Source organism: Cetorhinus maximus, chromosome X (assembly GCF_964194155.1).
Source record: "Cetorhinus maximus chromosome X, sCetMax3.hap1.1, whole genome shotgun sequence".
In the NCBI taxonomy this organism is placed as follows: Eukaryota; Metazoa; Chordata; class Chondrichthyes; order Lamniformes; family Cetorhinidae; genus Cetorhinus; species Cetorhinus maximus.
This window is the reverse complement of record NC_135917.1, coordinates 6,559,581-6,586,383: the sequence shown is the minus strand read 5'-3', so window position 1 is coordinate 6,586,383 and position 26,803 is coordinate 6,559,581.

Genomic DNA, 26,803 nt, shown 5'->3' with positions numbered 1-26,803 from the left:
ACGCCGGCCGCCATGTTTAAAAGGTACTGGCAGCACACCGCTCATCGCCACCAGCTCACCACCGCTGCCCGGGAGACATGGCCAGTGAAGGAAAAAAGACCACAGCCCCCCCTGGTTTAATGACAGGTCCCTCGAGCGACTGCTGGATGCCATGGAGGCCCACTGGGATGTCCTGTAGTCCAGCTCTGGCTGCAGGATGGGCAATAACATCACCAATCAGGCTTGGTGGCAGCGGTGGTCAACGCCAATGCCCTTCAGAAGAGGACAGCCACCCAGTGCCACAAGAGGGTGAATAATCTCCTCTGTTCCACCAGGGTAAGTCACTCTTCACATCACTCTCAACTCACACACTCACAAACCCATTACACATTGACAGGGCCCTCACTCACTGCCAGTTCAAGGGACATCAATCGCTCTCTCACACACACCGTCATTGTCTTCATCCCATCCATGGGACCACTCACCACCCACACAGCCCAGGCATATTTATCATCTGGCCTGTCAGGCATCCTGCTTACACTTTCTCCATCTCTACCAATGCAGGACAAGCTGGCACACAATGAGGGAGAGGTCGCAGACCGGTGGAGGGATGCCTGAAATCAAGGTCCTCACGGACTTTGAAAACAGAGCCATCCAGCTGGCCGGCGATGACCGGGACCGGTCCTGTGCTGACGGTGAGGTCGGCGCTGCTCTACCAAGTGAGGATCCAGCAGTGCAACATCCATCAGACAACCAAGCTGTGAGTGATGTGTCCCCTTTCACAGGCCGCTGCCATGCACTAATTATCTCTCCTTGTTTTCGCAGGCACATCTGGGAAACAGCTGACAGAGTCCATGACCCAGGGCCTCCAATCAAGCCCTGAAGAAACCTCTGAAGAGGAATCTGGAGGCACCCTCCCTGAAGTCCCGTCACAGCGCTCACCCACACCCTCCACCAGTGCAGAGAGACACACCTCGGTGGGACCTAGCTTTAGAATAGCCTCGGGATCACAATCTGGTGAGCACATCGCACTGTCTGACCCACAGCAGGCAGAGGCAGGGACTTCCCAGGTCCCCGGCATTCGGAGGATGGCAGGAGGCCAGAAATTTGCTGAGTCCAAGTCAGATGACAAGCCTCTGGATTCAGTTATGTCACAGTTGCTGGAGCTGCAAAGGCAAGCTCGGGAACATCAGGAAGGGATGTCCACTGCACTCCTCACATTGCAAGGCATGATGGAGGATTCCATCCACCTTCAGGCTGAGGCGATAGCGCCAGCATTGCAACGCATCGAGGTCAACACTGGCAGGATGGTGGCCGCTATAGAGACCTTGGTCTAGGTTGTCACTCCTGCACTGCTGCGCGGGCTTAACTCCATCGTTGATGCCATAGTTGGCCTCCAACAGTGTGTACACGAGAGGGGTGTGGGGCAGCTCGATCTCACTCCAGCTACCCCTTCCCCTTATGGAGTCAGCCAGGACCCCTCGGGCACCCATGTGCGGGGGTGCGCTCAGTGAAAGCCCCCTGAAGGCACAGAGCTGCCTCAGGGAGCTGAAGGATTTTAACATGAAAAATAAAGATTTCAAAAACTTCAAAAACTGTGACTCTGTCACAGGGGCAGTGACATGTTAAAAATGAGTTTAAAAAAATGTTATTGTTTTTTTAATCACTATTCGAAACCTCATCCCGCCCATGGATGAGGTTTCGCAAAAAATGCAAAGGCCGCTTGGCCTATTTGCTCGTCCGCCAACCAAACGGTTGGACAGGCAGTGAAAAATTCCATTTAATTAATTGATTAAGGACTGTAATAGGCCTCTTAATTGCCGGCGGGCACACTGCCACCTCTCGTGCACGCCCGCCAACTGAAAGATCACAAGGGTGCGCGATGACATTGGGATGCTCGCCCGACATCATCGCGCACTATTCCACACCCGTTCGGGTCGGGTGCGCACTGTCCTAATATCTCCTTATGTGGTTTGTGTCGTACTTTATTTTATAAAGCCCCAATGAAGCACCTTGGGGGGCCTTTCATTACATTAGAGGTGCTATATAAATATAAGTTGTTGTTGTTGTATAAGATCGTGAATCAAAGTTGAGAGCTTGTGATCTGCATCATTTTTTTTGCTTGCCTTGTTGCTAGGCCACTCTCTGTAAATACTCCAGATTCTCTCTCCACATCGCCCCTCCCGCCCCACCCCGACTCCACCTCAGGCCTTCTTTACTGAATCTTGCCCGTTGTGAGTGAAGTATTTTGCTTGGCGGTATGGCCTAGTTAACATGTCGCCTTGCATGCCTGTCTGCTCTGTCTTCATGCAGCCTTTAAAATAATTGTGTTAACAATGGCATTCAAACTCGTCACACAGACCATTTGCCCAAGAGTAGTAGCAAATTGCCCTCCCCCACCCCTCAGTAAGATCCATGCAGCATTTACTCCCCCGTCACCCCTGACCTATTATCTCATCGCTCTGTCTCCCAAGAGATGTACAAACACACAAAGCGGCAGTTTCGCTGGCTTTCTCTTTGTCCCTCCCTCCCCTGCAGGGAATGACTGAGCCTCCATCAGACAAGCAGCCCAGCGAAGAGTACAAGCTCAGCACGGGGAAGGTTGCAGGCAGGCTGGGTTCTGTCAGGCAGTGTTGCAACACAGCAGAGCCTTTCCCTAGTGGCAGTGGGGAGGACTCAGCCATTTTACCAATTTGCAGTGCTCTCTCTCGCTCACAGTTAAACCCCACCAGTTTAGCAGCAGCGCAAAGCTGCACATGAGTTGGGTGCGGGCTGATTCTGAAATGAAGGGCGTCTCGCTCCCATTTTCTTCCCATGTCAAATCGACACCTGACATCAGATTTAGACTGCAATGGTGTGAATCATAAAACTCAGGAGGAGGCCATTTAGCCCATCATGTCTGTGCCGGCTCTTCAGAAGAGCTATCCAATTAGTCCCAGTACCCCTGCTGTTTCCCCCAGTCTTTTCCTTTGCAAATATTTATTCAGTTTCCTTTGTGAAAGATGCTATTGAATTTCCTTCCATTGGAGTTTAGGAGAATGAGAGGTGATCTTATTGAAACATATAAGATCCTGAGGGGACTTGACAGGGTGGATGCTGAGAGGATGTTTCCCTTGTAGGAGACACTACAACTAGGGGATACAGTTTAAGAATAAAAGGTCTCCCTTTTAAGACGGAGATAAGGAGAATTTTTTTCTCTCAGAGGGTTGTTAGTCTGTAGAATTCTTTTTCCCAGAGAGCAGTGGAGGCTGGGTCATATTCAAGGCTGAGTTAGATAGATTTTTGATAGACAAGGGAGTCAAGGGTTATGAGGGACAGGCAGGAAAGTGGAGTTGAGGCCACAATCAGATCACTCATCATCTTATTGAATGGCGGAGCAGGCTCGAGGGGCTGAATGGCCTACTCCTGCTAAAGTCCAAGTTCCTACGTCCTATGTCCCTTTAAGCAGCGTATCCCAGACCATAACAACACAGTCAAGGTTTGCAGTGCTGATCACCATCTTGTAATCACTCTGTGTGTTGCAGGCATCAAGCAAGGACAGCCTCTATGGCAGAATAGCTGGACAACGCCACCTCTAGACTGACACATGAAACAAGGGTGAGGTATCAGAGAGATGCCGACAGTGACAGAACCGTATCCCAGCAGGAGACACTGTTTTCAGGAGCAGAGCAAACTGGGGAAATTGGGATTGTGGAAAATGTTATTAACCTTCAGGGTCAGTGCCCCTTCTTAAGGTGTTGTAAAGTTCATTCCTATTTTTCAGGGTTAGAATAAAGAAATATTGGCAAAGGGTGGCAGAGCAGGACAGTGTATCATAGAACAGTACAGTACAGAAGGAGGCCATTTCGAAGAGCAAACCAATTAATCCCCCTCCTCCTGTTCTGTCCTAATATCCCTGCAATATTTTCCTTCGAATGTTTATCTAATTCCCTTTTGAAGGTGACTACTGAATTTTTATCCACTACCCTATCAGGCAGTGTATTCTGAATCTTAACCACTCATTGCGTAAAAAGGTTTTCCCTCCTGTTGTCCCTGGTTCTTGTCTTGGTCAATTTAAATCAGTGGCCCCTGATTATTAACCCTTTGCCACTCGCACTACAACTGTAATGTGTAAATATATCGTGCTTGTGTCACTATCCTGACTTTTTCTTCAAGCAGTAACATTTTACAACCCGGAAGCATTTCTCCTTCTCTGATGTGACCCTGTTCTGTATTTATTTCACCCCATTGCTTTATTTTAAAAAAAACTTGAGGTAAAGCCACTTGGGCCTTTCTAGCACCAATCAGTTTTGAGAGAGCAGTTAAGTGACTTGGTCTTTGGTGGGTTGCTAGGGAAGGGGAAAGCCCCTTCTTCCTCTCTCAAAACGACTTGACTGAGATCAAGAAATGCTCTTAGGAAGGAGGACAGGCCTGTTATAATTGTATTGAAGCACCTCAGAGTGCAACATGATGTATGCTGATAACTCCAATACCATTGTCTGATTGTCTGTAATGATCATATTGAAATGATTGTAATATTTATTGATTGTATTGATGCACCTCGGGATCCATGTGTAAAAGTTGAATCTGATTGTACTTTTGTGATGGCGATTTTGAAATGTTTTGTAATGTTTTTCCAGATATTTTATGAATAAAGTATATTTTTCCAAAAAAAAAATAGGCCTGAGGTGTGGCCTCATTATTTCATGGAGGCCTTTGTTTGCTGCATTGTCGTTATGCCTGCCAAAAGTCACTCTGAAGCCTGCGCTTAGCAAATGTGCACATCTGGCGTGTTCCAGGTGACACTTTTCCTGGTTTTCCATCTCCCTCCCTGTGAAGACTCACTGAGCCTCCATTCGGCTCCACATCGTCCAGCTCAGACTGCAAACCCAGCATGGGGAAAACTGCAGAAACTATTCCCTGATGCCACACATTTGAGAACAGGGCCCCTCCCACCTTTGGCTGCTCCTCTGGCATCTTGTGAATGAAGTGGATGTGACTCACCCACTGCGTGGAAAGCTGATGTGATACCGAGTCAGCGGATACTCTCGGCTTTGATTCCTGCATTGTGACATGCTAATTTAGGGTTGCCAACCGTCCCCCCCAGGATTGGCCTGGAGTCTCCAGGAATTGAAGATCAATCTCCAGGACACTGCTGGAGAAATATCATCGGGGCATTAAAAAGGATTGTCTTTTTTTTGTCATTTTCTTTGAACATTTCTCTTTACCAGATATAAAAATATTGAAAATGGGAAAGAAAAGGCTGTTTGGCTGACAGTCAAGCATCATCCAATTGAGTCTTTTTGCTTTCCAATTGGTGTAGGAAGGATGGATGTGTTGACCAACTAATGGCTGGAGCTTGGGGCCAAGTCATGTGATGAAACCTCCAGGAGTACAGTTGGTAACGCCATGTACTATACCTTCTCTTAGCCACAGTGTGGTCGGGACACAGCAACTGCTGGACCAGGAAACGAATCAATCAAATATAAAAATATATATCAGCCAGGTTTCCTGCACCTGATACTATCCAAGGACCTCGAGGGGTGAAGAGATAGAGAGAAAGGGAGACCGGGTGGGGTAGGGGTTACTGGAAAGACTGCATGTCAGGTGAGGGTAGTCTTGCTCTGTAGCCTCCACCATTAATGTCCTCACCTGAGTCCTCCAAAGCAGAATCTGTGTGCATCCTTGCCTGCCAGGGCACAGCTGGCACCTGTGCCACCTCTGCCCCTTCCCCTGGCTGTGACACGTGCCTGGTGGTGCACCACATCCAAGTCCTGCTTTTATGCCAGCCTCTAATTACACGCAGTGTCATTATCAGTCAGTGGCTGTGAGAGGGATTGATGGTATTTCTTCATCATCATCATCCGTCTTTCCCTGCTCTTGCACCACAGCCTGGCCAGGTGCCGGTTCTTGGATGTCTAAAAGGAAACAGGCACAAAGGGTTAGGTTGGGGTGAGGAATGGGGTGGAAAGCAAGAGGTGTATACTTACATCATCTGCAGCTTGTAAATCAGAAGGGGTTGTGGGATGAGGGGGAAATAGGATGTGAGGAAGGGGATAAGTTAGGAAGATACCATCAGCTTCGATGTTTTCAGCTCCATCACTGGCTTTGGCCTCATTGATGACGACACAAATAATATCCAGTACAGTCTCTTCCATGCTGATGGGAACATGCAGGCATGCCTCTCTCACCCACTCCCCAACTTTGGTTAGTTCCTGTTATGTGCCACCTTGTCCTGCAAGGGAGAGGCAAGTGTGGTGCAATATGTTTGGGTGATGTTGGGTGAATAGCTGGCAGTGTGTGTAAGCTGTGAGATGTGGGTTTGAGGATTGTAACAGTACTAAGTGCGAGAGGGTGACGTGTAGCAGATGAATATTAGGTATGAATCCTGATTGATAAAGATTGTTGGCAGGTGAGTGATGGGGGTGTGGTGAATTAAGCACTGTCTGACGCTAGTGATGCAGTTTTCAGTATATGGTATTTGAAGATGCATTCACTGACCTTGATCACTTGTGTGAGGTCATTGAGCTTCTTGTGCCACTGCATCCAGATCTTCAGGTTAGACTCCTGACATTGACTGCTGCAACTACCTGGTCCCACTGCCTTCTGTGCATGTATCTGGAGGGCCTCCTATAGTCTCCTGTGGGCAGATGACACCTTTCCTCCCCTCGACCTCCTACAACAACCTGTTTTTTGGATTCTGCCCAATTTCACAATGAATGATTGAAAGACAGCTCGCGGCAGCATGAGCACAGAATGGTCAGGAAACGCTCACCAGAGAAACACAAGACACAGAACTAACATCACCTGCAAAAGCCCAGCTGCTTCTGTAGATCAGAGTGAGCCAGAACTGACTGTGGTAGCGGGAGAGAGAGAGAGACCCAAGGGAAGCACACACAAAACACATTGGGCAGAATTTTACATTCGGTGTGCGGGGGTGGGCCCGACACGCCGGAATGTAAAATGACGCGCGATGATATCGGGCTTGTATCCCAACGTCACTGCGCACCATTGCAATATTTCTGTAGGCGGGGGCGCTATGAGTTCCGAGGCGCATCCCCCATTAACTAATAGTTAAGGCCCCTGAAGCACCCATTGAAATTGATTTTGTGCAGCCCATGTCATTTTCAGGGCGTCTCACGGGTGCAACGGGCAGGCAGATAGGCCACATTTTGAAAAACCTCATCCACAGGTGGGATAAGAGGGGTGAGTGGGCTCACTAATGCGAGTTGTTTGTACTTTAGATTATAACTTACTGCTGCTTGCTTATGTGAACAGGACAACTTCATTTCACTTCAGAGCTGCTTTGACAGAAATAACAGGCTTCAGTTCAGGACTCTGGAGGAATCATAACACTTGGGGCCTTCCAGGTATCAGACAGCCTTCCCTTACCCTGGGAATAGGGATTGTGGTCTCCGCTGGAGGTACCTCCTCTGAGGAGGAAGAGAGGGCCAGAAGGGGGAGGAGGCCAGGTGTCCCTATTCAGCCTCCAGGGGAGGGACCTGTGGGAGGAGAGGCGCAGGCACAAGGGGTGCAGAGCCAACAGGGAGTCCAAGGTGGAAGGGGCTGCAGAAGACGCCACTATCCTGCTGCCAGGATTTACAGGCGGTGATGCAGCTACCCCAATATGTCTGAGGTGCAATGCCGAAGGAGGCTCTGCCTCTCAGGGGACAGTGACCTCCATCTGTCAGAGGATTGGCTCTGAGATCAGCTCCGACTGTGTGGGTGGACACCCCATGTAAGTGGCGCTGAAGGTCACAGTGACCGTCAATATCTATGCCTCCGGCTCTTTCCAGGGGTCAGTGGGGGAGATCTGTGTGGAGTCTCCCAATCAGCTGTCCACAGTTGTGTCAAGCTGGTGACAGACGCTCTGTTCAGGTGGGCATTGACCTTCATTCACCACCGCACGGACGAGGCCAGCCAGGCAGAGTGAGCCAGAGGCTTTGCAGTGATTGCTGGGCTCCCCTGCGTCCAGGGTGCAATAGACTGGACACATGTGGCCATCAAGGCGCCAGCGGGTCAGCCCCAGTGCCTTTGTCAACAGGAAGGGATTCCACTCCATGAACGTGCAGTTAGTGTGTGACCACAGGATGCAGATTCTGCAAGTCTGTGAAAGGTACCCAGGCAGCTCTCGTGACACTTACATCCTGAGACACACCCAGGTGCCAGGACTCTTCAGTGCTCCAGCCCGGCTGGATGGATGGCTGTTGGGTGACAAGGGCTATCCCCTCAGAAGGTGGCTCATGATGCCTCTCCACCATCCAAGAACAGAAGCTGAGCAGCGGTACAATAGGAACCAGGGCACCACAAGGGCTGTGGTGGAGAGAGCCATCGGTCTTCTCAAGATGCACTTCCGATGCCTGGACCGTTCGGGGGCGCACTCCAATGCCCCCCAGATCGTGTGTCACTGATAGTGGTTGCATGCTGCACTCTCCACAATCTGGCACTGGAAAGGGGGGGGACAGAGGAGGAAGAAGATGTTGACGCAGATGCTCTGGCAGCAGACGATGAATCCAGTAGTGAGTCCGAGGATGAGCACGATCAGGAGAACGCTGAGGGGATAGACGCTGACCTGGGCAACCTCCAGGGAGGCAGGGACACCCGGGAGGCTTTGATCCAACGCTCCTTCAGCTAGCACACCAAATAAGAGCCACCACCACATGCCAGGGCTGCAGGCTCCATACTCGATACCTGACAGGAACATTTGCTTGGTGAACAATATGCACCATGTGCCATTGCAATAAAGTTCAATGACAAACAAGTCACTCATAACATCATGGGTTACCCTGCACCTGCAGAACTAATGAAGCACCCAGAGACTTGTTGAAAACAGACACATTTACTGGTGTGGAGCCTGGCATACATAATACAAATTAAATGGAAAGGTGTTCTCCATCACACCTACTAATAACTAACTTAAAAGTGGGGGAAAAAAATATCACCAGTGATAAGCCCATGTTGTACGTAAGGTGCTTTAAGTTTGCGTTTGTGGGTGCTACGTCTTGGTGTCCCCCCTCGCTGCCAGTGACATTGGAGACATCCTGCTCACTCTGCTGTCCTGTTGGCCTTGATGACCTTTGCGGGCATCCTCTGGCCCGTGGAGCCTGTGCTGGCCCCGCCTGGGAGGGAGCGGCCAGTGCCACAGCTGGCATCTCCCCAGTCGCTGCAGCCTCATTGGATACCATGGTCACTGGCAGAGGAGCGGAGGAGCTGCTGCCATCATCTGGAGTGCCCTGAGAGGAGCCCACAGAGACAACAGGCAGCTCGTGTGCCAACGTGAGGTTGCTCCCGGCTCACCATTGATGGATGGGCACCTAGCCGGGATACTGGGTGCCCAATCCATCTCCCACACTGGCACTGACTACCTGAGGTCATTGCCGGTGTGAGGGCTGCAGGTCTGAGCGCATCCCCAGGAATCTCTGATTGTTCTCCTGGAGGAGCCTCTCCATGAGAGTCGCCACTCTCTCAATGGAGGAGGCAGTGTGCTCGGCCATGAGGATCAACGCATTAGATTAACTAGGGGAGCTAGGAGTTATCATAGTAGTGATTTGTAAACCTATGTATGTGCTTAAAATCATTTTTTAAATTTAATTAACGTTTCATTTAGTTTTTTAAGAAACCTATAAAACTTGGTGACCTTTTTACTGAAATCAAAGCCCGCATCTCGAAATAAGCATAAATTGCAAATAGTTGTGGCAGCTGTTTCAAGATTCCCTTTGGGATTTGGGCAGCTTGGCATTTACCATCCACCTGCCATAACAGTGATCAGGAGCAGGAACCCTGATCGATATTCCCTCTTCCTAATCCCAGGTGTGGCTAAAGTCAACTGTTTCATTCTAAATGCTGCCACAATTAAGATCAGCCAAAGGCTGGGGATTAAATCTTTGGCCTTCTTAGGCCTGTATGTGTTTAGCATAACATTGGATGGTGCATATGTCCAGTGAGCCATTATGGTGGCTTGTGGGGGGTAGGGTGTGGGGGGGCGATGGGGGAGTTAGATTCCACATTTTGCAATCTTACTACAACAACTTGTATTTATATAGCATCTTTAACATAATAAAACATCCCAAGGCACTTCACAGGAACAGTATATAGCACAGTATGACACCAAGTTGCTTAAGGAGATATTAGATCTGATGACCAAAAGCTTGGTCAAATAGAGGTAGGTTTTAAGATCTGTCTTAAAGGAGGAAAGTAAGGTAGAGAGGTGGGGAGGTTTAGGGAGGGAATTCCTGAACTTGGGGCCTAACTGAAGGCATGGCCACCAATGTTGGAGCAATTAAAATCAGGGATGTACTAAAGGCCAGAATTAGAGGAGCGCAGAGATCTCAGAGGGTTGTGGGGTTGAAGCAGATTACAGAGATAGGGAGGGGCGAGGACATGGACGGACTTGAAAACAGGGATGAGAATTTAAAAATCAAGACGTTGCTTGACTGGGAGCAGTCTACTAGCAGTTGACTAGGTCAGCGAGCACAGGGGGTGATAGGGGAACAGGGCTTGGTGTGAGTTAAGACTTGGGCAGCAGAGTTTTGGATGACCTCAAGTTTACAGAGGGTAGAGTGTGGAGAGCAGCCAGGAGTGGGTTGGAATGGTCGAGTCTAGAGGTAACAAAGGCAATAATGAGGGTTTCAGCAGCAGATCAGCTGAGGCAGGGGCAAAGACGGGCGTTACAGAGGTGGAAATGGGCAGTCTCAGTGATGGCACTAAAACGTGGTCAGAAACTCATCTTGGGGTAAAATGTGACATCAAGGTTGCAAACAGACTGGCTTAATCTCAGACTGTTGGGAGGGTTAGAATCAGTAGCTAGGGAATGGAGTTTGGAGCGAGGACCAAAAACAGACTTACTTCAAATCCATTTTGTGGTCGACAATTTAAAGCCTCTATAATGATGCTCCTTGACTTGGAGGAATGCTGTGGTTTTCAGGATGGTAGTGGGCTCTCCTACAGTGCACTGCAAGACCTCCCTTACAGCTAAAAGCCCAGTCCTTTCAGTCAGTGTGTACATTATGCAAGTCAGATGACCCTTAGGGTTGCCAACTGTGGTTGGCCGTATTTCAGGGGGTTCATCACATGACCTCCCACCTCCAATTGCCCTGCCCCCACACTCCTTCCATTGGTCAGCCGACATGCCCACTCTTCCTGGACCAATCGGCAAACAGACAGGCTCTGTTCCCAGACTGGACAATCCTTGAATGTTAGCAATGATCAAACAAAGATGCTTGATTGATATTTTTATAACTAAGGAATAAAAGTGTGCAAAGAATGTGTAAAAAAAAAAACATGTTTTAATGATTTTTCTTCAGAGCTTTCTCACAGCAGTGTCCTGGAGAAGAATCTTTGATCTCTGGAGCCTCCAGAGGGTTGGCAACCCCTACTGACAGTCCAGCCCTGAATTAATTGTGGGGCTTGTGCATAATGAGGCCATTGCAGAGGAATCGCTTCACTTATTCAGACTTGCAAAGTTTCACCTCTTGATTGATGAAGCCTCCCTCTGCTTATTCATGCAGTGTCTTGCCATGTCTGCCAGATCCACATCTCTCCAGGCTTGCAAATGAGGTGATGCTTGCCAAGTGTACTGCAATGTGCTGGTCTCCTGTGTTCCTTTTTTTAACATCATAAAAACTCTGGTTCGTTTCCAGAGGGATAGAATTGAAAAGCAGAGAAGTTCTGTTCACCTTGTATCAGAACCTTGTTTCAACCACACTGGGACTAAAAACAGAAAATGCTGGAAATACTCAGCAGGTCTGGCAGCCTCTGTGGAGAGAGAAACAGAGTTAATGTTTCAGGTCGATGACCTTTCGTCAGAACTCTTGGAGTGCTGTGCATATTCCAAGTCTTCATTTTATAAAAAGGACGCAGAGGTGCAATAAAGATTTACTTGGATGATACTAGAACTGATTATCAGAAAAGATTGAAAAGGCTGGAGCTCTTTCCTCTAGAAAAGAGAAAAGTTGAGGAGTAATCTTTAAGATTGGAAAAGGTTTTGTCAAGGTAGGTGTAAACCTACAAGACTAGAACTAGGGGCCATGAATATAATGTGGTCACTAACAAATCCAATCGGGAAATCAGGAGAAACTTCTTTACCAGAGAGTGGGGAGAATGTGGAACTCGCTACCACAGGAAGTGATTGAGATGAATTGTATAGATGCAGTTAAGGGTAAGCTAGCTAAGTACATGAGGGAGAAAGGAATCGAAGGATGTATTGCTGAGTTAGATGAAGCAAGTTGGGAGGAGGTTTGTGTGGAGCATAAGCATTGCGTCAGATAGTGGGGAGGCATCTCCTTTAACTGCCAAAATTTAACAGAATGTGTGCGTCAGCCATGGTTCAGCTGGCTGCACTCTTGCCTCTGAATCACAAGGTTCCAGGTTCAAGTCCGATTCCAGGACCCGAGCACAAAATTCAAGGCTGGCGCTCTGAAGTGCAACATTGAGGGTTGCTGTACTGTCTGAGGTGTGTCTTTCAGATGAGATGTTAAACCAAGGGCCCCACCTACCTGCTCAAGTGGATGTAAAGGATTCCCATGGCATTCTTTTGAAGAAGAGCAGGAGTGTCCTGATGAATGTTTCTCCCTCAATCAACATGACAAAAAAACAGATTATCCAGCCATTATCACATTGCTGTTTGTGGGGGCTTGCTGTGTGCAAATTGGCTGCTGTGTTTCCTACATTACAACAGTGACTACACTTCAAAAAACACTTCATCAGTTGTAAAGCCCTTGGAGATGTCCAGTGGTTGTGAAAAGCACTAGATAAATGCAAGCCTTTCTTTTTCTTTTTAAAGTTAACAAAGAGAGCAGGGAATGGCTGGTGTGTGAAATGATGCAGAAATATTTAACTGAATGTGGAGTTAATTCAGTTTCCAAGTATACCATAACCAGACTTCAACAGCAGAATAAAAAGGGACAATTCAAATCCTTTACAAAGCTTCGCTAAATAGTGAAAGAATTTACTTCTCAACCTCAATTAAATCAGTGGAGAATTTAAACAGAGAGGTTTTTGGGCTAATGACTGACAAAAGAAAGACATTCTTGCATTTCTCTAGTGCCTTTCCCATCCTAAGGACATCTCAAAGCACGTCACAGCCAACCTGAAGTGTAGTCGCGTTGTAATGTCAGAAAGGTGGCAACTAATTTGCGCACAGCAAGCTCCCACTACAATGAGATAATGACCAGATCATCTGTTGTAGCGATGTTTATTGTGTGATAAATACTAGCCAGGACACTGGGGAGAACTCCAATGCTCTTCTTTGAATAGCGCTAGGGGATCTTTTGCATCTACCCAAGAGGGAAGGCGGGCCTCAGCTAAATGTCTCATCTCATGGGGGGAGATGGCGGTATAGTGTTAATGTCACTGGTCTAGTGTGCTCTGGGAACATAGGTTCAAATCCCACCAGGGCAGAATTTGAACTCAATTAATAAATCTGCAATATAAATCTAGACCATGAAATTATCAATTGTCATAAAAGTCCATCTGGTTCACTAACGTCCTTTAGGAAAGGAAATCTGCCGTCCTTACCCGGTCTGGCCTACATCTGACTCCTGAGCCACCCCTCCACCTTTTCCTAACTTCCTGTCCTTCCTAACTGTCACATACCCTTCAATATCCAGGTCCCAATCTATGTCATCCTGTAGCCATGTCTCTGTAATGGCTATCGGATTGTACTTATTTATTTCTATTTGCATTATCGGTTCATCTGCTTTGTTTCAAATGCAATGTGTGTTTAGATACAGAGCCTTTAGTTTTGTCCTTTTATTATTTTTGTAGGGTCTAGCCTTATCTGCTGATTTACTCTTAGGTGAGGATTTTACCCTCACCTGGCGGACGTGGTGGGTGGGCCCAGGAACGGCCGCAAGACCGACGGCTGCTTGCAATCGGGCTCTGACTGTGATTTCACGCTGACTGGCCAATTAACAGCCAGCCGGCATGAAAGGCCCGCTAAGAGCCACAGCGCTGCCGGGCGGGGGCGGGAGGAACGCGAGTGCTGAAGTCTGCACATTCGCGGGGAAAGTGCGCACTGACAGCTCCCTGAAGGCACAGAGCCGCCTCAGGGAGCTGAAGGATTTTTAAATGAAAAATAAACTTTTTACGTATGATATAAACCTGTCCCCATATCTGACTCAGTCACATGAAGAGGGACATGTAAAAAAGGATGTTAAAATTTTTCTTTTTTAGTAAGCACTGGAAACCTCATCCCACCCGGGGATGGGGTTTCGTTAAAAATGCAAACCCGCCTGCCAACCGAGCGGGCAGCCAAAAATGCTTAAGGGCCTTAATAGGCTTCTTAATTTTTGGTGGGCATACGCGAGAGTTGGCAGCGCGCCCACTGACTGAAAGATCATGGGAATGCGCGGTAACATTGGGATGCTCGCCTGACTATTGCGCACTATTTCAATCCCGTTCAGGCTGGGCGCCCGCTGGCCTGTGGGACAAAAAACTCTGCCCTTAGATTTGTACTCTCTGTCCCTTCCTGTCACAGTCTGTTTATCATTTCCCATATTAATACCTTTCTCTCTTGCCCTGTCTCTACTCTTTGGTTTACCACATCTCCCCAGATTTGATGCCTTGTCCCCACTATTCAGTTTAAAACCGTCTCTACTTCCCTAATTATGCAGCTCACGAGGATACCAGCCCCAGCACAGTTCAGGTGTAGACCATTCCAGCGGTACAGATCCCACTTTCCCCAGTACTGGTGCCGGTGCCACTAACCGGAACCCACTTCTCCCACACCAGCCTTTGAGCCACACATTCATTTCCCTAATCTTATTTGCCCTATGCCAATTTGCATGTGGTTTAGGTAATAATCCAGAAATTATTACCTTTGAGGTTCTGTTTCTTAATTTGGTGCCTATCTCCTCATACTATGCAGAGCCTCTTTCCTTGTCCTGCCTATGTCATTGGTACCTACATGGACCACAACAACTGGATCCTCCCCCATCCATTGCAAGTTCCTCTCGAGCCCTGAGAAAATGTCCTGAACCCTGGCACTGGGTAGGCAACATAGCCGCCTGGACTCCTACTCCTTGCTACAGAGAAGGCAGCACCTCTGACTGTACAGCACTCCTTCAGTACTGCACTGGAGGGTCAGTGGGGTTTTTGTGCCAAAATCTCTAGAGTCGGACTTGAACCCACAATCTTTTGAGGTGAGATTGGTATCCATTGAGCCATGGCTGACAATATCGACTTGTCTTCTCTTTTCTCAGGTTGCTTTATGGGGCCTGCTGTGTTTCTGTAACATTTCCTTCCCCGTTAAGTATTTCATACGCCAGAGGGAATTTTAACTTATTCAAAGGCTGCTGTTCTCAGATAAGGGACAGTTCAAATACGCTTTGTTCCTAGAACAATAAGCAGTAGCCTGCTGTGGAAACACCATTCAAAAGATGGGGATATAGCCCCCGGGGGAGGTACGTAGTGCAGCAGAGGCTCTCCCTGCTGTACAGTGAATGCTCATGAAGATTCATTTCATTCAAACTGTGGATATGGTGACTGATCTGTTAATAGAGAGGTGTTCTCATGATGGTGTTGCTCCATGTCCAAAGGAAGCAGAGGGTTTATCAAATGATTGTACCCCGGTGTTATTGCCCATATGACAACCATCGTTGCAATGCTACAGAGGACCAGCTGCAAAGAGCCAATTTTACACCCAGTGAGAAACTGAGTCTCACTGGAAGGAAAGACCTTGATAATGTTTCTGAAAACGTATCAATGCTGTTTGCAGTCCATTCAAATTTTCCTGAATCCTACGAATCTGACCTTCGCTCATTGCCTCACTGCCCAATTCACAGGTGGACATGTTTTGCAGCAGGTACAGTTAACCCAGGCTGAAACTCTGCACTGCTTGGTAACTGATTTCCAGCATCAAAGATGTGCTTGTCTGCCCTTCCCTGGGGAAAGGGTGGAAAAGTCACTGTAAAAACAAATGGACGGAGATTTCTGTTCTAGTTTGGAGACTTTTGAGAGTTGGAGACTGTTGGTGTGCAACTTTTGTGAGCAGTTTTCTTGGAACAACTTTCCCATGTTGTCTCAAAGCCAAAGAACAAGAATTCTGATTCATAAGTCACTGACCCTCAACAAACCTCAACAAATTCAACTCGGGAGTGAAGGGCTGTTAGTGAACAAAATGCCCAGTAGATGGCAATGTTGCCTAAGAAAACAAGATGATTCGGAGAGATTGACAAAGGTCCCTTTCTATTAGCAGATGCAGCTGCTCTCTTGACCTCATGATATCCCTGCCAAGCAGAACCATATCTGTCTGGCACATTTACAGGTTTTACTGAAAGGAATCTAACAACGTGCCTCGAGTTGTGCCAATTTTCTAGAAACTGCAAGATAAGTGATTGTAATGTGCACAACGCGGGTCTAAAGATGTAACTTTATGTCATGGAGGAAGCAGCCTATTCTGTGCATGTCTTTAAAATCTGCCTACATGTGCATTCTTTTCAAGCAGGTTGCCACAGGCTAAACCAGGGTGTGGTGGATAATCATCCGTTCCCATGGAAAAGACTTTAAATAGGTCAAATAACTTTTGTGAATAGATTTGTGTCTGGGATGTTTTGGTCATAATTGATCTCAATGATAAAGTTCACTGTGCTTTAACCCTTGGTGACTTCAAGCACCCCGTTGCACTGACCGAATGTTATCACCACAGTCAAAACCCCTTGTAATCTGGGCAGGAACCAAGTGACATGTAAAATGTTCTGATGAAGAGTCACACGGACTCGAAACGTTAACTCTGTGTTCCTCTCCACAGATGCTGTCAGACCTGCTGAGTTTTTCCAGCTATTTTTGTTTTTGTTTCAGATTTCCAGCATCCGCAGTATTTTGCTTTTATCTGACATGTAAAAAGTATGGTCCCTCCTCCAGCCTGTCCCAGACAGTAATGATGCTGCACCATACAGACACTCCTCATCCCACTTTCTCCTGATGCCCCTTGCACTGGGATCTGGCTGCAGTGAAGTTGGCCTTGAGCTGTCTATTCACGATGCATGTGTGAGTCTAGTCTGAGCTTTGGCCAGGCCTCAGCTACGCAGATCAGGGTTGGGGAGGCAGTAGGGAGGGGGTGTTAGAGGTCAGAAGGCGGCTTCAAGTTTGAGTCCAGTGCTATTCTCGCTTCGGATCTGCACGCTTTCCACTAGGGGGCAGGGGTCACCAGATGGGGGTGAGGAGTGGGAACCCTGGCTGATTTTGCCCAGTTTCCTGCCATTCGCAGTCCAACTGCTGAAACTCGCTGACAAACACAGTCTATGGATTGGATGAGGGGATTTGGTGTTCTGCATGGCTCAGTTAAAAGCAGTGGCTGTTGTCAACTGAGTGATCAAGGAGTGGCAGGCCTGTGCCTTTGGCAACAAAATGCATTTAGGTTTGTGGCTGCGCCATGTATCAGGGCAGGTGAGGTAGGTTTTAAGGGCTATCTAAAACGAGGAAAGGTAGAGAGGTTTATGGAGGGAATTTGCAGAGCTTAGGGCGCAGGCCGTTGGAGGCATGGCCTCCAGTGTTGGAGCAATTAAAATCAGGGATGTTCCAAGAGGCTGGAATTAGAGGAGCGTAGAGATCTCGGAGGCCTGTGGGGCCGGAGGAGTCTACAGAGATAGGGAGGGGCAACTCCATCGCAGGATTTGAAAATAAGGTGGAGAATTTTAATATCCAGGCACTGGGAGCCAGTGTAGCTCAGAGAGCACAGGAGTCTTTTTCACTGCGCTCTTGCTGTTTACTGTATGGTGCAGTGTCGAAGAATTGAGGAGAGTTTGCTGGTTGAGGTTTAAATGTAGTCCTCCACTCCCCTCCGCTTTGTGGTCTTGGGTCCAAACAGCAGTGCAAACTACCACAGGAGCACCACTGATTCTTGTCCCTTAGTGTAGTCTGCAGCTATCAGTACTATGTTAGCTTATAGTGGCAAGGCGAAGATTCTCTCCCCATTCTCTATTACAGCTCAGTGAGAAAATAGAGCCCCTCCCAGCTCTTTGCAGTCTGCAATTTGCCTGAAATCTTTGCCATCTTCACAGTCTGCGTGCTTTAAAATGAAAACTCTGCCTTCAACAATATGCATGCCTATCTAGGAAAGACTGAATTTGCATTGATGGATGTTAGAAATATCTTGCAACAAGATGTGCATTAAAGGGTGTAACCTTGGTTTATCAACAGTAAATGAAAGTGTTATACAACCGGGATTTAAGACCCTCCTTAAAACCCCCTCTTTCTCCATCCCAATATGTCCTTGGCTCCAGGCCCATTTTCCCCCTGGGGTGCCTTGTAACAACAACAACAATGTACATTGATGTAGCACCTTTAAAGTAGGCGCTTCACAAGAGTGATTATCAGACAACATTTGATGTCAAGTCACATAATTAGATATTAAGACAGGTGACCAAAAACTTGGTCAGAGATAGGTTTTAAGGTGTGTCTTAAGGGTGGAGAGAGAGAGGAGGTACTGAGTGAGAGAGAGAGACAGGGATGAGGAAAGGTCTAGAGAAGGAATTCCTGAGCTTAGGACTGAGGCAACTGAAGACATGGCCACCAGTGGTAGGTGGAGATTGGGATGCTCCAAAGGGCAGAATTAGCAGAGCACAGATATGTCAGAGAGTTTAGCAATCAAAAGAAAGAAAGACTTGCATTTATACAGCAGTGTGTACAACCATCAAGCGTCTCAAAGTACTTTACAGCCAATGATTTTGAGCAGCCAGTACTTTTTGAAGTGTGGTCCCTGTTGTAATGTGGGAAACACGGCAGCCAATTTATGCACCGCAAGCTCCCACAAACAGCAATGTGATAATGATCAGAAAATCTGTTTCAGTGATGTTGATTGAGGGATAAATATTGGCCAGGACACTGGGAGAACTCCCCCCTCCTCCTCTTGTTTACATCCATCCAAGCAGGTAGATGGGGGCCATCAGTTTAATGTCAGACCTGAAAGGCAGCACCCCCCACCCCCCTCAGTATCACACAAGAGCATCAGCCTTGATTTTTGTGCTTAAGTCCTGGAGTGGGACTTGAACCCAGAACCTTGTGATTCAGAGTTGAGCACACTACTGACTGAGTCACAGTTGACACATTGAGGAAGATACAAAGGTAGGGAGGGGTTTGAACATGAGGATTGTAATTCCAGTGCTAACTGTGCACAGGCTGGGAATCACACCTGGGAGCTGCTCACCGGAGGTCAGTGGAGTCACTTGTGGTATCTTTCTCCAGACAGCCTGGCATTTTAAGGTGGAGGCAGCAGATGTGAGAGATAATCATTCAAACTGCAGTCTAAATATTGTCACAGTTCTTCAGAAGTATGAAGTGAAACTGTTATAAAAAAAACACTTCTTGATATATAGTGTCTAGATATTTGCAGTTGAAAAATGTGAATCATATCTACAACATTCTAAAAAAAGGCTTGCATTTCTCTAGCACCTTTCATGACCTCAGGACATCCCAAAGCACTTTACAGCCAATGAAGTACTTTTTGAAGTGCAGTCACTGTTGTCATGTCAAAGACGTGTCAGTTAGTTTCATACAGAAATCTCTCACAAACAGCAATGTGTTAATGGCCAGATAATCTGTTTCTGTGATGTTGACTGAGGGATAAATATTGGCCAGGACACCGGGGAGAACTCCCCCGCTCTTCTTTGAAATAGTGCCACGGGATCTGTTTATGTCAACCCAAGAGAGTGGACTTGGTTTAAAGTTTCATCTGAAAGATGGCACCTCTGGCAGTGCAGCACTCCCTCTCATTGAAGTGTACAAAATTCTTACACAGGTCGCCAAGGTGGATGTAGGAAGGATATTTCCCCTGGTTGGGGGGGTCTGGAACCAGGGCACACAGTCTCAGAATATGAGGTAGGCCATTTAGGACTGAGATGAGGAGGAATTTCTTCACTCAGAGGGTGGTGAATCTTTGTAACTCTCTGTCCCAGAGAGCTGTGGAGGCTCAGTCATTGAGCATGGTCAAAACAGTTTGATAGATTTTTAGATATTAAAGACATCAGTGAATATGAACGTATGAATTAGGAGCAGGAGTAGGCCACTCGGCCCCTCGAGCCTGCTCCTCCATTCAATAAGATCATGGCTGATCAGATTGTAACCTCAACTCCACATTCCTCCTTACTCCCGATAGCTTTTCACTCCCTTATTTATCAAGAATCTATCTAGCTCTGCCTTAAAAAATTCAAAGACTCTGCTTCACCACCTTCTGAGGAAGAGAGTTCCAAAGACTCACTACCCTCTGAGAGAAAACATTTAGCCTCATCTCTGTCTTAAGTGAGCGACCCCTTATTTTTAAACAGTGACCCCTGGTTCTAGATTCTCCCACAAGGGGAAACATCCTCTCCACATCCACCCTGTCAAGACCCCTCAGGATCTTAAAGGTTTCAATCAAGTCACCTTTTATTATAGGGATAGTGCGGACAAAAGGTGTTGGGGTAAAAGATCAGCCATGATTTAGTTGAATGGTGGAACAGGCCTGAGGGGCCGAATGGCCTATTTCTGCTCCTATTTCCTAAGTTCCTATGTACTGCATTGGGAATGTCAGGCATCCAAAGAGGCCTTTCTGATTGAGATTGCTAACAATGCCAAACAACGGGCAAAAAACAGAAGTGAGTTACTGCTGGAAATCTGAAATAAAAACAGAAAATGTGGAAATGCTCAGCAGCTCGGGCAGCATCTGTGGAGAGCGGAAATAAGAGGTAATGTTTCAGGTCAATGGCTTTTTGCCTGAATTGAAAGGAGTCAGAGATTTAACAGTTTATAAGGAAGTTCAGAGGCAGGGAAAGGTAGGAGATGCGAAAGGACAAAAGTAAAGGTATGTGATAGGGTGGAAGGGAGCAGAAATTAAGGGACAAAAGATGATGGTGCAAGGCAAAATGAGATGGCGATGGGACAAGTAAAGAAACAAAAGATGTCTAGAGGAGGTGTGAATGACAGCAGCAGAATCATTATTAACACTGAGAAAATGGGAGTGGGGAAGTTATGATCTAAAGCTGTCAAACTCAGTGTTGAGGCAGAAGGGTGTAAAGCACCTTATGGAAAGATAGGGTGCTGTTCTGTTGGCCAATTGGGGAATTGATTGTTGTGGGTCCATGCCAACTAAGAACTGGATTGACAATGTTCCTCCTGCACCGAACATTTCACATAGGAGACAGAGAGGAAAGTGCTCATCCCCATCAGGTTTGGAGGATGACAGGACAGTATCTAAGCCTCTGCACTCGCAGGCCCTCGAGTTAGCTCATTAACGCATTTCTCATTTATTGAGATTGTTTTTGAGATTAACCCTCCCTGCTACTGAAGAAGAGAAAATTACTTAGAGAAAATTATAAATCTGAGGAAAAACAATAGTCATCCAGTCGATGTTCTCTGCCCTCAGGGTCTTGGGAAAGTGAGACATCAATCAATGGTGGAGTCTGGGTAAGGGTGGGGAGGCTGTACATGCTAAAGAAAGGTTGATAGGATGGGTGTAGTCCAATAAATCACTGAACCTACAACTTTGCTATGTAGCCGACGGCTAAAGAGCTTGAATTAACCAGCTCTGACAAGTTCTGTTCTAGGATTCCTCCAAGACTGAACGGGTGCAGTCATTTTACTCAGCAGCGTGTGGGCTTTTTTCTTTCTCGTTCAAGTCAAGTTTGAATTACGGCCTGGTACTGAGGCCCAGAGATCAGCCAGTCTTCATGGTCCCTGCCCAATCTGCGCTGGGTTCACTGGTCTTGGCCAGCGCACCATTTGGCATTCCGTAATTGGCTTCAGAGGGGGAAGATTGAAAACAATACCTACCAGAGTTCAAGCTCCTCACTGGTATCCAATGGCCCTTGCTGGAAAATGTGCAAGTATACGGACTCTAGGGGTGAACAGGATTAGAGTTGATACTACTTCACCTCCTTCTCTGCTTGAATAGCTTCCCATCTGGGTCAGTAGGCGAACAGCTCTCTACAGTTTTAACCATGTGGTTTGGTGAATGCAATCATCCCTTTGGACTGTGAGGGTTGGGGGGGGGGGGGTGGGAGGATCCTGATATACATTTGTGGAGGGGGGCGGGGTGGGGGGTGGGATTGAGTTTATTCATGTCGGAGATGCTACCTCTGGTGTCATAATTCTCAGCAAATTATTCCGTTGTCGGTTGAGCTCGGTGGGAGCGGGCAGCGGTGGTCGGGAAGCTGACTGCCCCCCGCAATCGGCTGCACACTGCCATTTTACGTGGGCTACCCGATTAAGCCCAGCGTAAGACGGGGCTGCGGAATGAGCGAGAGAGGCAGGCGCGGGTGGGAGCTCAATATCCACCGGGTCCAATGGCGACCTGGCGGCCATGGCAGCCATGCGAAGGCCGCCAGTGAAGCACTTGCACCTCGTGATGGAGATTGTTACAGGTGAACACGGCAGGCAGGAGGGCAGGTTGGTGGGGCAATCGGCCCCGTGTTTCTCTGCTGAGTGTCTTGCTGCCCTTCTGGAGGAGGTGGCAGCACGGAGAGAAATCCTGTCCCCAGGGATGGGAGGAGGAGGCCCCCCCACCTCACCAAACATGCCTGGGAGGAGGTGGCATCCAGAGTGAGCTCCCATGATGTGGTGAGGCGCACATGGGTGCAGTGCCGGAAGGTTGGGTTGCCACAGGGAGGTAAGAGTCCAGTGCACTGAGGTCAGAATGTCTGTCATAGCAACCATTCCACTGTTGTCTCTATATTGATGTGAGCCTCGAACATGGAATCCCCATTGATAATGGAAAGATGAAGGCCCCTGACCCGGGTGCCAGGCATGCACAGTAACAGTATAATGACGTCAACTAATGACATGTCCTTGTTCTCCTTTCAGGCTCACCAGCAGCCCATCAAGGTGAGGACCCTTAAGGCCCACCACTGACCCCAGAGGACAGCAACAATCACAATGTACCTGCGCCACACTCTCTCAGCCAAGCAGGCACCAGCGCCTCGGTGGGAATTACATCGGCGACCAGTATCTCGGTGCACATCAGTGAGGGCACTTCACACTCGCTTGAGGTACAGGCAGAGGCAGAGACTGCCCAGGGCACCAGCAGTCAGAGGATTGCTGGGAACCGGGAACATGCTCAGTGGGTGGCTGATGATTAGCCTCTGGAGTCGTCCCTGAGGTAGCAGATGCTGGAAGTCCAGCAGGGTGTGCGGGAGGATCTGGCGGAGATACATGAGGGAATGCGTGCCATGGTGTCCGTTGTGTAGGAGTCCTTGCAGAGCATGAGTAATGCAATGATCCTCATGGCCGAGCACACTGCCTCCTCCATTGAGAGAGTGGCGACTCTCATGGAGAGGCTCCTCCAGGAGAACAATCAGAGATTCCTGGGGATGCACTCGGACCTGCAAGATCACACACTGGCAATGACCTCAGCTGGTCAGTGTCAGTGTGGGAGATGGATTGGGCGCCCAGTATCCCGGCTAGGTGCCCATCTATCAATGGTGAGCAGGGAGGTCCAAAGCAACCTCACGTTGGCACACGAGCTGCCTGTTGTCTCTGTGGGCTCCTCTCAGGGCACTCCGGATGATGGCAGCAGCTACTCCGCCCCTCTTCCAGTGTCCGTGGTATCTGATGAGGCTGCAGCGACTGGGGAGATGCCAGCTGTGGCACTGGCCGCTCCCTCCCAGGCGGGGCCAGCACAGGCTCCATGGGCCAGAGGATGCCCGCCAAGGTCAACAAGGCCAACAGGACAGCAGAGTGAGCAGGATGTCTCCAATGTCACTGGCAGCGAGGGGGGACACCAAGACGTAGCACCCACAAACACAAACTTAAAGCACCTTACATACAACATGGGCTCATCGCTGGTGATATTTTTTCCCCCCACTTTTAAGTTAGTTATTAGTTGATGTGATGGAGAACACCTTTCCATTTAATTTGTATTATGTATGCCAGGCACAACACCATTAAATGTGTTTGTTTTCAACAAGTCTCTGGGTGCTTCATTAGTTCTGCAGGTGCAGGGGAACCCATGATGTTATGAGTGAATTGTTTGTCATTGAACTTTATTGAAATGGCGCATGGTTCATTTTGTTCACCAAGCAAATGATCCTGTCAGGTATCGAGTATGGAGCCTGCAGCCCTGGCATGTGTTGGAGGTTCACCTTTGGTAGGCTAGCTGAAGGAGTGTTGGATCAAAGCCTCCCGGGTGTCCCTGCCTCCCTGGAGGTTTCCCAAGTCAGTGTCTATCCCCTCAGCGTTCTCCTGATCGTGCTCATCCTCGGACTCACTACTGGACTCATTGTCTGTGTCAGAGCAGCTGCATCAACATCTTCTTCCTCCTCTGTGTCCCCCCTTTCCAGTGCCAGATTGTGGAGAATGCAGCATGCAACCACTATCAGTGACACACGATCTGGGGGGTATTGCAGTGCACCCCCTGAACGGTCCAGGCATTGGAAGTGCATCTTGAGAAGACCAATGCTTCTCTTCACCACAGCCCTTGTGGTGCCCTGGCTCCTATTGTACCGCTGCTCGGCCTCTGTTCTTGGATGGCGGAGAGGCATCATGGGCCACATTCTGAGGGGATAGCCCCTGTCACCCAGCAGCCATCCATCCAGCCGGGCTGGAGCACTGAAGAGCCTCGGCACCTGGGAGTGTCTGAGGATGTAAGTGTCATGGGAGCTGCCTGGGTACCATGCACAGACTTGCAGAATCTGCATCCTGTGGTCACACACCATCTGCACGTTCATGGAGTGGAATCCCTTCCTGTTGACGAAAGCACCGGGCTCACCCGCTGGCGCCTTGATGGCCACATGTGTCCAGTCTGTTGCACCCTGGATGTGGGGGAAGCCAGCAATCGCTGCAAAGCCTCTGGCTCGCTCTGCCTGGTTGGCCTCGTCCGTGTGGTAGTGAATGAAAGTCAATGCCCACCTGAACAGAGCATCTGTCACCAGCTTGACACAACTGTGAACAGCTGATTGGGAGACTCCACACAGATCCCCCACTGACCCCTGGAAAGAGCCAGAGGCATAGGTATTGAGGGCCACTGTGACCTTCAGCGCCACTGACATGGGGTGTCCACCCACACAGTCGGAGCTGATCTCAGGGCTGATCCTCTGACAGATGGAGGTCACTGTCTCCCTTGAGAAGCAGAGCCTCCTTCGGCACTGCACCTCAGACATATTGAGGTAGCTGCATCACCGCCTGTAAACCCTGGCTGCAGGATAGTGGCATCTTCTGCGGCCCCTTCCTCCTTGGACTTCCCGCTGGCCCTGTATCCCTTGTGCCTGCGCCTCTCCTCCCACAGGTCCCTCCCCTGGAGGCTGAATAGGGACACCTGGCCTCCTCTCCCTTCTGGCCCTCTCTCCCTCCTCAGAGGAGGTACCTCCAGCGGAGACCACAATCCCCATTCCCAGGGTAAGGGAAGGCTGTCTGATACCTGGAAGGCCCCAAGTGTTATGATTCCTCCAGAGTCCTGAACTGAAGCCTGTTATTTCTGTCAAAGCGGCTCTGAAGTGAAATGAAGTTGTCCTGTTCACACAAGCAAGTAGCAGTAAGTTATAATCTAAAGTACGAACAACTCGCATTAGCGAACCCACTCACCCTTCTTATCCCGCCCGTGGATGAGGTTTTTCAAAATGTGGCCTACCCGTTTTGCCCATGCAACAGCCTGAAAATCGCACAGGCTGCATAAACTCCAAGACAATTGGTGTCTCAAGGGCCTTTACTGGCCTGTTAATTAATGGCGGGCGCGTCTCTGTCTTCATCGTGCGTCCGCTTAGTGAAATATTGTGAGGGTGCACGTTGACATCAGCACGTTAGGCTGGCGTCAACACGCTTTATTTCTCGCTCAGACGTGTCGGGCACACACCCGCACGCCAACCTAAAAATTCTGCCCTAAGATTCTGTGCCTAAGTAAGTAAGTGCTGTTAAGGGAATGAGAATAACCCTTGTTTATGCCCTCCCCTTAATTAAAGCATAGTTGTAAGAGGTTAGTTTTGAGGCTCTTAATTTTGGAGGGTGAGGTGTGTTACAGAGCCAACCCCTCAATTTTAAAATTCTCATCCTTGTTTTTAAATGCCTCCATGGCCTTGTCCCTCCCTATCTCTGCAACCTCCTCCAGCCCCACAACCCTCCGAGATCTCTGCACTCATCGAATTCTGGCTTCTTGCACGTTCCGAATTTAATCGTTCCACCATTGGCGGCCATACATTCAGTTGCCCTATGTTTTGGAATTCCATCTCTAAACCTCTCCACCTCTCTCTCCTCCTTTTAAAACGCTCCATAAAACCTTCCTCTTTGACCAAATTTTTGGTCACTTGCCCTAATATCTCCTTAAGTGCTTCGGTGCCAAATTTTGTCTGAAGAGTTTTATTAAAGGAGCTATATTAATGCAAGCTGTTGTTGATGAATGTGTGTGAAACTTTGTTATAAAGTGGGTACAGAGGAAATAATTCCTCTTTCGTGTCACACATAACAATTGAATGAGTAGTAGATGACGTAGGGAAGTTATAAAGCTCTGAAACAATTTGGCCTATGCTTTTGTGGTTTATGCCATAACTTGAACCTCTCAACAGTGTTAGAATCTTGTAACGTGCTCCAACTCAGAATCAGCACTAGGTCTGTTTAGCATATTTGTGCCACTACACTGCAAGGCAAGGTCCACTTAAACCAATACATTTTAATCTCGTAATGCACTCTCTCAAAGGGTGATGGTGACATAGTGGTAATGCTACTGGGCTAGTAATACAGAGGCTCAGGATAATGCTCTGGGGGCATGGTTTCAAATCCAACCACGGCAGTTGGTGGCATTTAAATTTAATTAATAAATCTGGAATATAAAGCTAGTTTCAGTAATGGTGACCATGAAACTATCATCGATTGTTGTAGAAAACCCATCTGGTTCACTGATGTCCTTTAGGGAAGGAAATCTGGTGCAGAATTTTACATCCCGCGGGTG